Source organism: Lepus europaeus, chromosome 2, assembly GCF_033115175.1.
Source record: "Lepus europaeus isolate LE1 chromosome 2, mLepTim1.pri, whole genome shotgun sequence".
Classification (NCBI taxonomy): Eukaryota; Metazoa; Chordata; class Mammalia; order Lagomorpha; family Leporidae; genus Lepus; species Lepus europaeus.
In genome coordinates this window covers 55,568,473-55,586,788 of record NC_084828.1, presented here as the reverse complement: position 1 = coordinate 55,586,788, position 18,316 = coordinate 55,568,473, and positions in this window count along the sequence as shown.

Genomic DNA, 18,316 nt, shown 5'->3' with positions numbered 1-18,316 from the left:
GGAAAGGAAACAGGCAAACCAAGAAAAGAAGAAGAAATTAGAAATCTAAAAAATATTGTCAGGAATCTACAGGATACTATTAAAAAACCCAACATTCGGGTTCTAGGAGTTCCTGAAGGCATGGAGAGGAAGAAAGGATTAGAAGGCATTTTCAGTGAGATACTAGCAGAAAATTTCCCAGGTTTGGAGAAGGACAGAGACATCCTAGTACAGGAAGCTCATAGAACCCCTAATAAACATGACCAAAAGAGATCCTCACCACGACACGTTGTAATCAAACTCACCACAGTGAAGCACAAAGAAAAGATTCTAAAAGGTGCAAGAGAGAAACGTCAGATTACTCTCAGAGGATCTCCAATTAGACTCACAGCAGACTTCTCATCAGAAACCCTACAAGCTAGAAGGGAATGGCGAGACATAGCCCAGGTACTAAGAGAGAAAAACTGCCAGCCCAGAATATTATATCCTGCAAAGCTCTCATTTGTGAATGAAGGTGAAATTAAGACTTTTCATAGCAAACAGAAACTGAAAGAATTTGTTGCCACTCATCCTGCCCTGCAAAAGATGCTTAAAGATGTGTTACACACAGAAACACAGAAACATGGTCACCAATATGAAAGAAGGTAAAGGAAGGAAACCTCACAGCAAAAGATCACAGGAAGCTCAATTTCTCTTTGACATAGAATTAAACTCTGATGCTCTGTGAAAGCAATGTGTTAAAGTAATCTATTATGTTCTCTTGATGTCTGTTAAATTCTAATTGTTCAAAAACAGCTGAATTTTTATTAAGAGCTATGGGTTATTTAAATATGTGCTTCTTTTCAAAGATTTGAATAATCACCTTGTAACAATGATCAAATTTGGTCTATGTTATGTCATGATTTTAAGGAATCTTATTTCAACCAGATATTTTGGATTTTGATATTGGTCTATTATGCTATAACATAGCATATGTGCGTACATATTGTAGGTCCACATGGGGAAATTTTATTAAGAGATTTATTTTAAATGGCTTATAGATAAGATTGTCCATAAATTTAAGCTGCTAAACTCAATCAAATATACATTTTAATTTGTGTGACCTGAATCACAATGTACAACACATTGAGGACAGAGATCCCACATGAGGAGCAAGTGCACAGTGACTCCTGTTGTTGACCCAACAAATTGACACTCTAGTTTATGGCACCAGTAACCACCCTAGGCTGTCGTCATGAGTTGCCAAGGCTATGGAAGCCTTCCAAGTTCGCCGACTCTGATCATATTTAGACAAGGTCATAAAAGACAGGGTGAGGATAGTAACCAATGATCCTAAGAGTGGCATTTACCAGGTCGGAACAATTATACAGCATGAAGTGGGGAAGAGGACCATCAGTACACACAGGTTGAGAGTAGAGCCATTGGAGGTAGAGTAGAGGTTATGATTATGAAGGAATGAGGCCCAAGTGTGCTAGACAGAGTCTAGAACAAAGGGCAGAGTCATTATTAGATGTGCTAAGAAAGGTGCTGTCTGAGCTACAAGTAATTTTTCTGATTGAGAGGCAAATAGAACCTGATAGAAGGGGCTTGATAATAATCTGTTGGGCTTTAGGCCTTGTAAGTTAAGAGGCCCAGACCTATCTATCTCTTCACATGGGGTACATCCTAAGGGAGGTGTGAACCTCCTAGGGGAAGGCACTCTGTTGACTTTCATTACTTGGCTGGCCTGGGAGGAGAGCTGGCCAGGTAAAGGCAGGGGGCATCTCTAACAAGAAATTTACAGTTCTGCCTGCAATGTTGCTGACCCTACTTGGCCGTCCCCTCAGCTGCAGTGGTCACTTTGGAATTTGGGCTGAGTGAAGGGCTTTTCAGCTTAGAGCCAATAAGATCTGTGGCTCTGACCTGGGCATCCTTCGACTCCAGGGCAGGTCCATTTCCAGTGATCCAACTCTTGGCAGAGCTGCCAGGGCTCTTCACAAGCTGACTTCTGCTGAAGCCCAGGCTTACCACATTGAAAGCCACTACAGTGGAATGGCCTGTTGGGTCTCCTTGAGGGCAGATCACTGTACAGATCAGCCATCAATAGGCCTGCCACCCATTGCTTCTGATGCCTAGCTTTCTTTTCCTCCTGGTTTGTGTTAAAGCAGACCAAAGGATGCAAGTCAAGGGAGTGCCCGTTTCCCATCTCTAATCTTCGGTGGCCTGAACTACAAGTCTATAGTCACAGGCATGTTCTGTAGTAATTTTTCTAAGGTAGACAATGCCCATGAGGAAAATTATATTCTCACTTTAAAACTTTCTTTCCCTTTGGTCTGAAAGGGAGGTTTTTTCTACTTACTATATACTTCGCTGATGGTGAAGTGAATCTAACTATGAGATTATTATTTAAGTTCTTATTTTGGCTATGCTATTACAGAAAAATGTTAGCCATCTCTTTGATAAGGTCTAAAGATTAAATTGTGCGTCCTTCAGATTCCTTCATAAACACTACCTATCTTAAGACTAATTATAAAGCGGCAGCATTAAAGATAGTGTTAACATATGAAAGTAGTTAGGAGCAATATAATAGAGACTCCAGAAATAAACTCATATATTTTATAAACTCATATATATTTTTTATATATATGAACAATTGATTTTTGAAAAAGGTGCAAATATAATTCAGTGGAGACAGGACAATGTTTTTTTTTAATTAAACTTTTATTTAATGAATATAAATTTCCAAAGTACAGCTTATGGGTTACAATGGCTTCCCCCTCCCAAAACTTCCTTCCCACCCGCAACCCTCCCCTTTCCCGCTCCCTCTCCCCTTCCAATCACATCATGATTCATTTTCAATTCTCTTTATATACAGAAGATCAGTTTAGTATATATTAGGTAAAGATTTCAACAGTTTGCCGCCATATAGCAACACATAGTGAAAAAAAAAATACTGTTGGAGTACTAGTTATAGCATTAAATAAGAGTGTACAGCACATTAAAGACAGAGATCCTACATAATATATTTTTTTAAAAAATTAATTTTCTATGCCATTTCCAATTTAACACCAGGGTTTTTTTTTTTTTTTTCATTTCCGATTATCTATATATACAGAAGATCGATTCAGTATATAATTAGTCAAGATCACATCAGTTTGTACCCACACAGAAACACAAAGTGTAAAAATACTGTTTCAGTACTAGTTATAGCATCACTTCACATTAGACAACACATTAAGGACAGATCCCACATGGGATGTAAGTACACAGTGACTCCTGTTGCTGACTTAACAATTTGACAATCCTGTTCATGGCGTCAGTAATCTCCCTAGGCTCTAGTCATGAGTTGTCAGGGCTATGGAAGCCTTTAGAGTTCGCTGACTTTGATCTTATTCCGATAGGGTCATAGTCAAAGTGGAAGTTCTCTCCTCCCTTCAGAGAAAGGTACTTCCTTCTTTGATGGCCCCGTTCTTTCCACTGGGATCTCACTCACAGAGATCTTTCATTTAGGTCTTCTTCTTTTTTTTTCTTTTTCATGGTGTCTTGGTTTTCCATGCCTACAATACTCTCATGGGCTCTTCTGCCAGATCCGACTGCCTTAAGGGCTGATTCTGAGGCCAGAGTGTTGTTTAGGACGCCTGCCATTCTATGAGTCTGCTGTGTATCCCATTTCCCATGTTGGATCTTTCTCTCCCTTTTTGATTCTATCAGTTAGTATTAGCAGACACTTGTCTTGTTTGTGTGGTCCTTTTGATTCTTAGACCTATCAGAGCCATCGGTTGTGAACTGAAATTAATCACTTGGACTAGTGAGATGGCATTGGTACATGCCACTTGATGGGATTGTATTGGAATCCCCTGGTACATTTCTTTTTTTTTTCTTTTTTTTTTTAACTTTTATTTAATGAATATAAATTTCCAGTGTACAGCTTATGGATTACAATGGCTTCCCCCTCCCACAACTTCCCTCCCACCCACAACCCTCCCCTCTCCCGCTCCCTCTCCCCTTCCATTCACATCAAGATTCATTTTCAATTCTCTTTATATACAGAAGATCAATTTAGTATAAAGATTTCAACAGTTTGCACCCACATAGAAACACAAAGTGAAACATACTGTTTGAGTACTAGTTATAGCATTAAATCAAAATGTACAGCACATTAGGGACAGAGATCCTACATGAGGAGCAAGTGCACAGTGACTCCTGTTGTTGACCCAACAAATTGACACTCTAGTTTATGGCACCAGTAACCACCCTAGGCTGTCGTCATGAGTTGCCAAGGCTATGGAAGCCTTCCAAGTTCGCCGACTCTGATCATATTTAGACAAGGTCATAAAAGACAGGGTGAGGATAGTAACCAATGATCCTAAGAGTGGCATTTACCAGGTCGGAACAATTATACAGCATGAAGTGGGGAAGAGGACCATCAGTACACACAGGTTGAGAGTAGAGCCATTGGTGGTAGAGTAGAGGTTATGATTATGAAGGAATGAGGCCCAAGTGTGCTAGACAGGGTCTAGAACAAAGGACAGAGTCATTATTAGATGTGCTAAGAAAGGTGCTGTCTGAGCTACAAGTAATTTTTCTGATTGAGAGGCAAATAGAACCTGATAGAAGGGGCTTGATAATAATCTGTTGGGCTTTAGGCCTTGTAAGTTAAGAGGCCCAGACCTATCTATCTCTTCACATGGGGTACATCCTAAGGGAGGTGTGAACCTCCTAGGGGAAGGCACTCTGTTGACTTTCATTACTTGGCTGGCCTGGGAGGAGAGCTGGCCAGGTAAAGGCAGGGGGCATCTCTAACAAGAAATTTACAGTTCTGCCTGCAATGTTGCTGACCCTACTTGGCCGTCCCCTCAGCTGCAGTGGTCACTTTGGAATTTGGGCTGAGTGAAGGGCTTTTCAGCTTAGAGCCAATAAGATCTGTGGCTCTGACCTGGGCATCCTTCGACTCCAGGGCAGGTCCATTTCCAGTGATCCAACTCTTGGCAGAGCTGCCAGGGCTCTTCACAAGCTGACTTCTGCTGAAGCCCAGGCTTACCACATTGAAAGCCACTGCAGTGGAATGGCCTGTTGGGTCTCCTTGAGGGCAGATCACTGTACAGATCAGCCATTAATAGGCCTGCCACCCATTGCTTCTGATGCCTAGCTTTCTTTTCCTCCTGGTTTGTGTTAAAGCAGACCAGAGGATGCAAGTCAAGGGAGTGCCCATATCCCATCTCTAATCTTCAGAGGCCTGAACTACAAGTCTATAGTCACAGGCATGTTCTGTAGTAATTTTTCTAAGGTAGACAATGCCCATGAGGAAAATTATATTCTCACTTTAAAACTTTCTTTCCCTTTGGTCTGAAAGGGAGGTTTTTTCTACTTACTATATACTTCGCTGATGGCGAAGTGAATCTAGCTATGAGATTATTATTTAAGTTCTTATTTTTGCTATGCTATTACAGAAAAATGTTAGCCATCTCTTGTATTAGGTCTAAAGATTGAATTGTGCGTCCTACAGATTCCTTCATAATAGAATTAGTTCCCTACCTTGAAGAGAATAGAGAAATGAAAGAAGAAGTTGGGCTTAGAATAGAGAAATGAGGGAGCAAGTCCTAGATCGCTTGCTGACAATAGCAATATTACATGAATACTTAGCAAACCGTTTCAACCATTAGATAACAACTTAAGAAAACATTTACCAGAAGGTCCAATGCCTTCTATAAATTTTAAGAATCATGTATTTGAAAACACCTCTTAAATATCTAAGATGGTGTAGTTTGTTTAACCAGTAAACTTAAGCACAACCATCTAAAATGTTTTTAGTTTCTTTCTACCAACAAGTTTAAAACATATGATACACAGATTCAGGTCCCACAAATTAAAATGTATCTTTGATTGATTTTAGCAGCTTAAATTTATGGACAATCTTATCTATAAGCCATTTAAAATAAAACTCTTAATAAAATTTCCTATGTGGACATACAATATGTACACACATATAACATAGCATAATAGACCAATATAGCAATTTTAATAATAGCTTTTAAAATCTTTAACTCTTTTTGTAGCTTGCCAATTGATTTGAATTGCTTTTTGTTTTTAGATTATTTTAACACATTGCTTTAACAGAGCATCAGAGTTTAATTCTATGTCAAAGAGAAATTGAGCTTCCTGTGATCTTTTGCTGTGAGGTTTCCTTCCTTTACCTTCTTTCATATTGGTGACCATGTTTCTGTGTTTCTGTGTGTAACACATCTTTAAGCATCTTTTGCAGGGCAGGATGAGTGGCAACAAATTCTTTCAGTTTCTGTTTGCTATGAAAAGTCTTAATTTCACCTTCATTCACAAATGAGAGCTTTGCAGGATATAATATTCTGGGCTGGCGGTTTTTCTCTCTTAGTACCTGGGCTATATCTCGCCATTCCCTTCTAGCTTGTAGGGTTTCTGATGAGAAGTCTGCTGTGAGTCTAATTGGAGATCCTCTAAGAGTAATCTGACGTTTCTCTCTTGCACCTTTTAGAATCTTTTCTTTATGTTTCACTGTGGTGAGTTTGATTACAATGTGTCGTGGTGAGGATCTCTTTTGGTCATGTTTATTAGGGGTTCTATGAGCTTCCTGTACTAGGATGTCTCTGTCCTTCTCCAAACCTGGGAAATTTTCTGCTAGTATCTCACTGAAAATGCCTTCTAATCCTTTCTCCCTCTCCATGCCTTCAGGAACTCCTAGAACCCGAATGTTGGGTTTTTTAATAGTATCCTGTAGATTCCTGACAATATTTTTTAGATTTCTAATTTCTTCTTCTTTTCTTTGGTTTGTCTGTTTCCTTTCCTGTTCTCTGTCTTCTAAGTCTGATATTCTCTCTTCTGCTTCGCCCATTCTGTTTTTAAGGCTCTCTAATGTGTTTGTCATTTGATCTATTGAGTTCTTCATTTCATTGTGGTTTTTTGTCACTATCACAGTTTCATGTTCCACTAGTTGTTTCATTTCATTTTGATTCCTCCTTAATATTTCATTTTCACGAGAGAGATTTTCTATCTTGTCCATTAAGGATTTCTGTAGTTCAAGAATTTGTTTTTGAGAACTTCTTAATGTTCTTATCAATTTTTCGAGATCCGCTTCTTGCATTTCTTCGATCTCATCATCTTCATAATCTTGAGTTGGGGTGTCTTTTTCATTTGGGGGCGTCATTGTGTCTTCCTTGTTCTTGTTAGCTTGGTTTTTGCGTTTGTTGTATGGCATGTTGGAGCTATTTGGTTTCTTCACTGTGGTGTTTTTTCTTGTTACACTATGGCTCTATATTAAGTGGACTGTCTGCTTTCGGTGAAGCCTTAGAGGCTTGAGATAAGTGTGGACTCAGAGCTGGGTTTGGTTCCTCAGGGTTGAGGGTGTGTCAAAGATGACACTCCCAGGTTAGGCGTGGTAAATCTCTCTTTCTTTCTTTCGGTTTTTTTTTTTTTTTTGATTCAAAAGGGAAGTAATTCCGCACAGCTGAACGTAATTGGAGGTAGTTAGCAGGTGAATGATATAGCCACAGGAGCCAGAGATCGGAAGCTCTTTCCCAAGGACCACACAGGGAATCTCTGCTGCCCTCGGTGTGGGCTCCAATTCTCCTGCAGTCTCCCACTGGGTTGCCAAGTTAGATCCTAATCTCCTGTTATTTCACCCCTCCCCCCAGAGTCAGGTGTTTCTGCTAGGCTCAGGGCCGGTGCAGACCTGAGGTCGCCCTGCTTATGACGTATGTCCAAAATGGCGCCTGCTCTGTCTTGCTCGCCTTTGAGAGGTGAGCGGAGAGAGAAACTCGTGTCCGTATCGGTCACTTTTTTTTTTTTTCTTCTCTCTCTTCTAGTTAGCCTGGTGAACTTTTCCCCACGGAGTTTCAAGCCTCGTTCCCTCTAGTCTCCTCTTTCTGCTTGCCCGCTGGTGTCTCAGGCTATTGAGGTTCGGCTCACCTCGCGTTCCAGCGCTGGTGCGTTAAGTCTGCCGCTGGTGTCCCGAACTTGGGCTCCCACGCTCTCCACGCAGGTCCACTGTGAATCACTAGTTCCGGAAGATTTTCCTCTGCTGTTTCTTCCCCTACTCTTCCTTGACCCTGCAGTATCTCCACTTTTATTAACCTGTGTGCTTGCTGAACTATCAATGTGCTCCCTTCCTATTCCGCCATCTTGCCGCTCTCCCCTGGTACATTTCTTATTTTTTAATTTTTATTTTTTTATTTTTTTATTTTTGACAGGCAGAGTGGACAGTGAGAGAGAGACAGAGAGAAAGGTCTTCCTTTTGCCGTTGGTTCACCCTCCAATGGCCGCTGTGGTAGCGCGCTGCGGCCGGCGCACCGCGCTGATCCGATGGCAGGAGCCAGGTGCTTCTCCTGGTCTCCCATGGGGTGCAGGGCCCAAGCACTTGGGCCATCCTCCACTGCACTCCCTGGCCACAGCAGAGAGCTGGCCTGGAAGAGGGGCAACCGGGACAGAATCGGTGCCCCGACCGGGACTAGAACCCGGTGTGCCGGCGCCGCAAGGCGGAGGATTAGCCTGTTGAGCTACGGCGCCGGCCTCCCCTGGTACATTTCTAACTCCATCATTTGCGGCAAGTCAGATTGTGCATGTCCCAAATTGTACATCTCCTCCCTCTCTTATTCCCACTCTTATATTTAACAGGGATCACTTTTCAGTTACAATTTAAACACCTAAGAATAATTGTGTGTTAATTACAGAGTTCAACCACTAGTACTAGAACAACAACAACAACAACAAATACTAAAAAGGATAAAGTATTACATTGTACATCTAGAGCCAGGACAAGAGCTGATCAGGTCATAGTTTCTTATAGTGTCCATTTCACTTCCACAGGTTTCCCCTTTGGTGCTCAGTTGTCGCCGATCAGGGAAAACAAATGAAATTTGTCTCTTTGGGACTGGCTTAATTCACTCAGCATGATGTTTTCCAGATTCCTCCATCTTGTTGCAAATGACTGGGTTTCATTGTTTCTTACTGCTGTATAGTATTCTATGGAGTACATGTCCCATAATTTCTTTATCCAGTCTACTGTTGATGGGCGTTTGGGTTGGTTCCAGGTCTTAGCTATTGTGAATTGAGCTGCAATGTTTTTAACAAATGTCATTAGAGCAATCGGATGCCTCTGTGCAAGAAAAGTAAATGCATCTGGGTCCATACCATGTATCAAATGCAAAAGACAAATCCAAGTGGTGTCATAGATTTAAATATAAAACTTAAAAGTATAAAATTAATTTGACAAAGGATTTTTAACTATGACACCAAACCATAATCTATAACAAAAATGGACAAAGTGAACTTTAGCTAAAATAAGAACTTAAGAACTTTTGTACGTCGAAAGACACAATTGAAAGAATGATAAACAAAGCCTTAATAGAGAGCAAATTTTTACAAAACATGAATTTGAAAAAGATTCTGAAAACTCTATAAGAAAACAAGCAACCATCCCAGCCCTCAAAAGTTGAACAAAAGTTTTTTGAATAGACATCACATGAAGAAATATAAATGAAAAAAGAAAGATAAATGGATGACAAATTAATGGGTGCTGAAAATATATTCATAATTTTTCATTGCATAAATGCAAATTAAAATTAAAATAATATCCCTACATACCCATATAATCACTGAAGTTAAGAGGTCTGACATATAAGTACTAGCAAAGATGCAGATGAATTAGAGCCCTTATACATTGTTGGTATGAATGTAAAACTCAAGTCCATTTTGGAAGTTTGACAATTTCTTAAAATTTTAAATGTTCAACTATATTTTACTCCTAGGTATTTATCCAAGATAAGAAAAATCATAAATCCATTGAAACACATGAATGAAAATGTTCACGTAGGGCCAACACTATGGTGCAGTGAGTTAAGCCACCTGTAATGCCAGCAACCCATATGGGTGCAAGCCTATGTCCTGGCTGCTCCACTTCAATCCAGCTCCCTGCTAATGCACCTGGGAAAGCAGGAGAGGATGGCCCAAGTGCTTGGGCCCCTGCAACCATCTGAGAGACTTGGATGAAGTTCTTGACTCCTGGCTTCAGTCTGGCTCAGCCCTGGTCAGTGTGGCCATCTGGGGAGTAAACCAGCCAATGAAAGATCTCTCTGTCTGTCTCTCTCCACCTCTGCCTCTGCCTCTGCCTCTGCCTTTGCCTCTGCCTCTCCCTCTCTATAATTCCACCTTTCAAATCAATAAGTCCTTAAAAAAAAAAAAAAGAAAATGTTCACAGCATCCTTATTTGAAACAGATAAAACTGGCAATGGGGGTTGCCATGGTGGGGGGGGGTTGGGAAAGGTGGGGAGAAATGTGCCTGGGGCTCCCGCCACCTGCCAATAGTCAGGCTAGGGAGGCAGTCTCACGGGATCAGCCACAACAATGGAATACTACTCAGCAATGAAAAGTGTTGAATTATTGATACATGCTACAACATGTGTGAATGTCATTAAATTTTCCTGAGTGAAAGGAGCCAGTCAATAATAGAATACACACTGTGTTATTCCATTTATGTAAGTCTATAGAAAATGTAGTCTTACTTTGGGATAGAAAGCAGATCTGTGGATTCAAGAATGGGATGATATGTGTGAAGAAGAAAGAGGGCAAGTTTGAAAGGGGCATAAGAATTTACTTGGAGGTGATGCTTATGGTCATTACCTTGACTGGTAAATGCAAGTCATCAAATTGTATATTTAATATTTACAGTTTTGTATATTGCTTATGCCTTAATAAAACTATAAAAATGAAGTGAAATATAGCATAATATATTTAAGGACTAATAGGGAAGACTTCAAAAAGTTCATGGAAAAATGAAATTAAAACATAAGAGAAGGGGGACAGAAAGGGAGGGAGGAATGGAATATTATTATGTTCTTAGATTTTATCTGCATACTACATTGAATCTATTAAAAACTAATTTAAAATAAAAATTTTAAAAATTGTGAAAACATTTTGAAATATATGCATCTTTCTTCTATAATAAATAAATGTTTTGAAGACCCTTCATAACCCCATGTGTGAGAAGTCTTCAGAAGTTTTTTGAAAAATGCATATTCTTTTTTTTTTTTTACTTTTTAACAGGCAGAGTGGCTAGTGAGAGAGAGAGGCAGAGAGAAAGGTCCTCCTTTTGCCATTGGTTCACCCTCCAATGGCTGCCGTGGCTGGCACGCTGTGGCCGGTGCACCGCGCTGTTCCGAAGGCAGGAGCCAGTTGGTTATCCTGGTCTCCCATGGGGTGCAGGGCCCAAGCACTTGGGCCATCCTCCACCACACTCCCTGGCCACAGCAGAGAGCTGGCCTGGAAGAGGGGCAACCGGGACAGAATCCAGCGCCCCAACCGGGACTAGAACCTGGTGTGCTGGCACCACTAGGCAGAGGATTAGCCTGTTGAGCCATGGCGCTGGCGGAAAAATGCATATTCTTTAATTCTATTTGTCCATGAATTTTTTGAAGTACCCTTCACATTTTACTCTTTTTAAAGTATTTTAGATACTTTGAACTATTTATACACTTCTAAGATACTGGATTTGGGAGAGTGAATCTAAGCTTTTGGGTACCTACAACACAGAAACCTACAACTTTGAATCATAGTTTCATTCAGTGGTTCAGTCTTTGAGGACTAATTGTATAGAAAGAATGGTTTCTGAGAATTTAATTACATCTCTGTACACTTTCTAACATTGGCATTATTGTTCTACTAAGGAGTGGGCCAAAACTGTCATGCATTTGGCCTTCTAACATTAAATACCCAGACACTATCAGTTGTAATAACTATAACAACAACGACAAAAGCACCAGGAGTCAGTAGTTATTGAATGGTTACCATGTACCAGTCAATATTCTAGGCATTTTACATCTATGTAATCCTCACAATAACCTTACAAAATAGAGATTACTATTCTCCTCACTTTTCAGAAGAAACTGAGGCACAGTGTGGTACAAGTATTGAATTGTGTGACTAAGAGTGACTTAAATACATTTTTGTTTATTTGCCATGTAACTTCCTTTTCCACATTCATAGACTGATCATTGCAGGATTGGTCAACAATGAAAGGACCCAGTATGAGTTTGGTGTTTTTTTCTTTTGGTTTTTAACCTCTTCCCATTTTCTAGATCTTTCTCATGGCCAGAAAATTATTCCTGTATCTTCAAGTATTTCTTCCTCAAATAATAATATTGAAGCATATTGATTTCAAAGGAAGAGGTGAATGGGCCAAAATAAAGTGATTAATTCAATCACCCATTTATTAATTGAATCATCATTAAAAACATGAATATTGGCCACTCTCCATTAATAAAGTTTAATATTAGCTGACATGGTTAAGATCTAAACTGTAAATAGAACTGCAGTGATGACGTATTTTATATCCCTGTGACTTACATGATAGCCAATGGCTGTATATAACCATTGAGCACTTAAAATAAGAATACTATGATTGGGGAACTGAATTTTTAATTTTGTTTTAAATTTAAATAGCCAAAAATGTGGCTAAAAGCTACTGTATTGGATAGCACAGGTATTAATCAATGAAATATTTTCTTTTCACTTCTTTGTTTCTATTCCCTCTTTAGACATTATTATATGATATAATTTTCAACCTCAGTTTGCCAAATCCTTCATCATTACATAAAACTATTACTTTTCCTACCCTTCAAACCACAATTATTTTCAGCTAGAGAACAAATAAAGATTAGAAAATAAACATCACATCAAAATGCAAATCATTATAAATTAAAATTTTGTGCACTTCTGTCCTTGTTAGTGATCTCCTTTAATTCCTCGAATTATTCAACTATTACAAGCTTTAATCTTCTAAGAATCACTTATTCTTCTCAGTTTGTACCCACTTACTATACCTTTCCCCTTTGTATCAGGCTGTATTCTCCAAGAAGGTTTAGGCTTGCCCCTTCCTTTGGGACACTGTTTCATACTTTATTTTATTGGGTTACTACAAGCAAAAGCATTCATGCAATCCTGTCCTGTCTAGGAGATGTGTCCTCTAATTTGCTTCAAAGGGTTCCTTCTATTCCTAAAATTCTGCTTGTAGTCACACCTAACAAAAGATGTGACAAAGCTGGGAAGTATTCACAGAAGTGTCATTTCCATGAAATAATTAAAAGGTAGCCTTTAAAACACACCAGGCCCTTCCATGAGCCACATGACAAAGTGTGTAAAAGTCAGCCTTGGAAAAGGCCATTTCTGCCTAGAATGTGTTCCCAGGACCACCTTCCTCCGACGTATCCAAGCTGTTGCCAACTTACCTGCTGCATGTTCTCTGCCTGTTGCTGAACTCTAACTCTCAGTTTCTGCTTCTGATACACCCTCCTGTTCAGTCCATTCTCTGGCTTAGTAACATGGTTCCCACTTATCTCTTAATCAGTTTCTACATTATTGGAACCATAGGTAAAACATAGTCCCTCTATCTGTAGAAGTTCTGCTTGGTACTCAGCAAGCAGCCCTATTGAGAGAGCATCATGTGTTGGAAACTTAATTTTCAATGCATTAGTATTGGGAGGTGGGACCTAATAAGAGGTAATTAGGTTCTGCACTCATGAATGGATTAATGTCATTATCATAGGAATGGCTCAGTTACTGAAAATGGTTTATTATAAAAGTGAATTAGGGGCTGGCGCTGTGGTGCAGTGGGTTAAAGCCCTGGCCTGAAGTGCCGGCATCCCATATGGGCGCCAGTTCTAGTCCCAGCTGCTCCTCTTCCAATCCAGCTCTCTGCTATGGCCTGGGAAAGCAGTAGAAGATGGCCCAAGTCCTTGGGCCCCTGCACTCACGTGGGAGACCCAGAAGAAGCTCCTGGTTCCTGGCTTCGGATTGGCGCAGCACCGGCCGTTGTGGCCATCTGGGGAGTGAACCAGCGGATGGAAAACCTCTCTCTCTGTCTCTACCTCTCTCTGTAACTCTGTATTTCAATTAAATAAAATAAATTTTAAAAAGTGAATTAAACTCCTCTCTCTCTCTCTCTCTCTCTCTCTCTCTCTCTCTCTCTCTCTCTCTCTCCCCTTTCCTCTCTTTCCCTGCCTCTCCCCCCTCCTTTACTTTTCTCTCCACATGACCCCTCTGCTATGTTACAAGGCAACAAGAAGACCCTTGGCAGATGTGAGCCCCGTGGCCTTGGACTTTCCTGGTTGTAAAAACTAAAATTCTGTTCTTACAAATTACCTGGTCTGTAGCTTTCTATTATTGCCACGGGAAACAGGCTATGACAAAAGACAGACTTTTCTGCGTGGAGATGTACACCTTAGGTCTTAAAGAAGCTTGTTTCCAGACCAATAGAAAGGATTCTTTACAGTCTTTGAGAAGCCCAGGTTAGTAATAATCTCAAGGTTATGAAACCATAAAACTGAGGTCAAGACGCCTTAGACAGCTAAAGTATGACCGGCAAACATGACTTAGGCATTTGAGGGGGAGCATTTCCCTCTGCTATAAAAAGCATTGTAGAAGAGAACTTAAAGCTCTGGCCAACTATACCCCCTTTGGAGCAGGATACTTGCCCAATTGGATCATGGCTCACAGACTGCCGTAATTACAGAAACAATATTTGGCTGGAAAATGGATCACTGGATTTCCCATTTCAAATGACTCATATTGAAATTATTTTTATTAACATACCCTAGAAAACTGTAGCATACCTTCGTATATTATTAATTGTGGATATATAAGCCTTTAAAAATCTTTTGGGGTAATAACTTACCTACAAGAGATTCAAGATGAGCAGAAAGGTAAAATAACTGCACAGAGTTTAATAGACAGTTGGGAAGATTTATAAGTTTTAATGAATGTCTCACTTGTAAAAATGGAATTAATGTTGAACATTTAAAAATCCAAACATGAAATGACTGGAAAACATGACACATTTAGAGCAGTGTTGTAAATGTCCTCAATCTCATGAATTTAACTTGCTTTTCCAAAGGAAATAGGTATAAAGAAAGAATGCTATACAATCAGTGCACCAAAATTCCATCACAGTCTGCTGTTGTGTAGAAAAGGAAAACAGAGAACAGGGATCCAGACTCCAACTTCACACATTTTGACACATGTATTTGACACAACTACTGTTCACAGAGTTTATCTCACTTTGTTTTAGAAACAAAGCAACTTACAAGTTCACTTAAATTAAGATTCCAAGTAAAAATAAGCACGAAATAAATGTGGTGATGAATGTAATGATGTAAAAGAGGCATATCACAAAAACCTATGCACTTACTATGGGTGGGGAATCCATTGGCTCTAGTTTTCTAATAGTACAGAGACAGAAACATGGTTACAGTGCTACCAAATATATGCAGTTGCTCAGAAGAAAAAAATTACGACTTTTTTTTTATGAGAAGAACCCTCAGAGGTTTTCTCCAGGGTTTTAATAAAGAAGATACTATATGATTTAATAAGCAGTACCTATCAACACTCTGACTATGCCCAATAGGGGGTTTTATGCCTTATTTTTACAGTGCATGTCAATGTGTATATTATATCAAATGCCCCATATTAAAGTATGATCTATTGTTGTATAGTGGGTCGGTACTATTGTCATAAACTGTAAGAAGTATGAGATTTCACTCCATAGTTCATGGACTCTGGTAGGAGATGCAAGACTCCTGGGTCAAAGATAAAAAGTTATTACTCATCATAGTAGCAGTAGCCTGTATATTGGTTTTGGCCCATAGGAGTCACAATTCCCACAGGGCAGCACAGACATCTAGAGGTGATCCTGATACTTGCCATGGGTTGCATTACAGGAAAGGAATACCAGTGTTAGGGAATTTGAATATTTCATGAAAAGAAATGACCATGCATTCCCCTCCACACTGAGGAAAGCATAATCGTTACCATATGGAACAGCAAACAAACTATTATACAAATATTCTTAAAAGGATATACTGGAGTCAGCATTGTGGCATAGCAGGTTAAGCCACTACTTGCCACACAAGCATCCCATATGAGTGTCAGTTTGAGACCCAGCTGCTCCACTTTCAATCCAGCTCCCTGCTAATATGCCTGGGAAATCAGAAGAAAATGGGCCAAGTGCTTGAGTCCCTGCACCCACATGGGACACCCAGAAGAAACTCCTGGGTCCTGGCTCAGCCTAGGCTATTGCGGCCATTTGGGGAGTGAACCCATGGATGGAACATTGATCTCTCTCTGTCTCTTCCCTCTCTCTCTTTATCTCTCCCTTTCAAGTAAAATACAGAATAAATCTTTTTTGAAAAAAGTAAAGTCTGTAGCACAGGCATTCAGTACATCTGCTCAGAAGATATGCAGAGATAGGAGTGATCCTTGGAGAACTGTTCCCCAACCACATTTCTAGGTCTCATCTAAGCATCCTCTGGCTAAATCCAGAACTAACCTTTAGACTATTTGGAGAAATGGATTGATTGTGTTTATATTGACAATTATGCATGATCTACTTATTCCATTATTATAGGTAGGCATGGGGAAAGTAACAAAAAAAGAAGGCATGGTCCCTGCCTTTCCAAAAAAGATAAACACAAATATATTTTCTCTTTTTCATGCAGTTCCTCCTAAATGTTCCCTCAACAAGGTTTTTTCACAAATATTGGTTACCAAAAACTCAATATTTTTTATCTGACGTGGATCTGGGGTGTAATATCTCAGTATTACCAAATAAATACAATGTGCCCCAGACTGAGAGACTGAATAGGGTTGCACAAGTTAATTCACAATCATCAGCTCCAATGCACTCATGGCCCCAGGGCAGGTCTTCCCTGGAAACATCTAGAAAACCCGAGTGATTGCAGGGCCAGGACCCTGAGGTTCTCTTCTACACAGTCAAGAACGTCTATTCTGCTGGAGTATTCGTATCCCTCCTGTGCGGGCTAGGGATCCAACATGACAGAGAATTTCTCACTGGTTGAGGAGGTGAAGTGTTGTCTCTGATAGGGTCACTTTCTTGATGTTGGCCTTTATTTTCTGGTCCTGCCATCAGTTCCCAACTGCACATAATGTATGCTAAGGTGGACGACACTTTGCCGACCACCCTAGGATAGGATAACCCTTAATTCCACTACCAAACTCTTGCACCAACCACTCACACTGTTTTGAAGAACCAACCTTCTTGTCAGTATTTCAGCTATAATCTGCTATTCCCTGCTAACACAGTGGCCTCGTGGTTTAATGCGATGCCAATGGTATCTAGGAGCAGAACCAACAGGTCCTGTTAGAGAACGGACGTCTAAACTTGGGTTTGAGAGAGCTGCCTGCTCAAGTAAAAAATCAGAGATGAAAAAGACCCGTTAAATAACCCAGTCCCTTCCGTAGCCAGTGCCAGCGCATTCCTGTGCTGAGAGCTTAGACTGGGCCAGCTCTAAATGACTTTAACAATGTGCCGCCTCATGCTTTATTTGGAAGATGGAACTGTCTCTTCGAGTTTTCTTTTTCTTTTGTTAAGTTTTCTACCTAGAATTTCTTTTCACTGCTGTTATTTCATTCCCCTCCTACTGTTTTTAGTTCAGCAACAGCAGTCCTACAAAATAAACTATTTTCAAAGGATCAGTGTAACTCTTCAGACAATTTTTAAAGCTCTTTACTACCCAGCTGTTTCTATGATGCACTTCTATTAGAGGCCCTGTGTGGCAGGGAGGGGACACAACCATGGACTTGAGAGGCAAATGCACCCAGCTTAAAATCATAATTCTCCTCGTTATGGGGCTGTTAACATTGTCCTCGCTGTTAGTGGTGCCAGGCCCTGTGACAAGCACTTCCTAAGAACTCTGCTAGCATGTCTATGAAATTGGCACTGCCATCCCTCCTTTAGAATTTATCGTTTGGTAATTAAGAGTGGAAGCACCGAGGCTAATTGGTCTGTATACGGTGCCAGCCCCGTGACCTCTGGCTTTTGCTTCACCTCTGTCTATTCCTGCCCAGTTCCTCCACCTAGGGCTGGGGATGAGGACAGTGCCTGTCTGCCAACTCACAGGCTGTCTTGAGAAACCAAATGTTTTATCCTGTAGAAGCTGTCTAGGTCAGTGTAAGTATCTCACCACTAAGTTGTATCCAGATTTAAACCCAGTGAGTTCCATTCCAAAGCCCATCCAATTTACTAGTCATTCACATTTACACCCTTGGTAAGGACATTCAACTTCTCTGAGCCTCAGTTTTTCTCACCAGTAAAATGGGATAACAACAAGCCTCCTGCACAGCCACTGTGAGAATTAAAATGCTATAATGAGAACAAAGACATTATTATAGACTCTAGTCCAAAGCCAGGGATCAGTTAAAAATAGTGTTTGCTCCATCTCCACATCCATACCTATAGATATATGTGTTTGTGTGTGTATATAAATATATACATTATATGTATATTTATACACTAATATATATTATATGTATAAATATATAC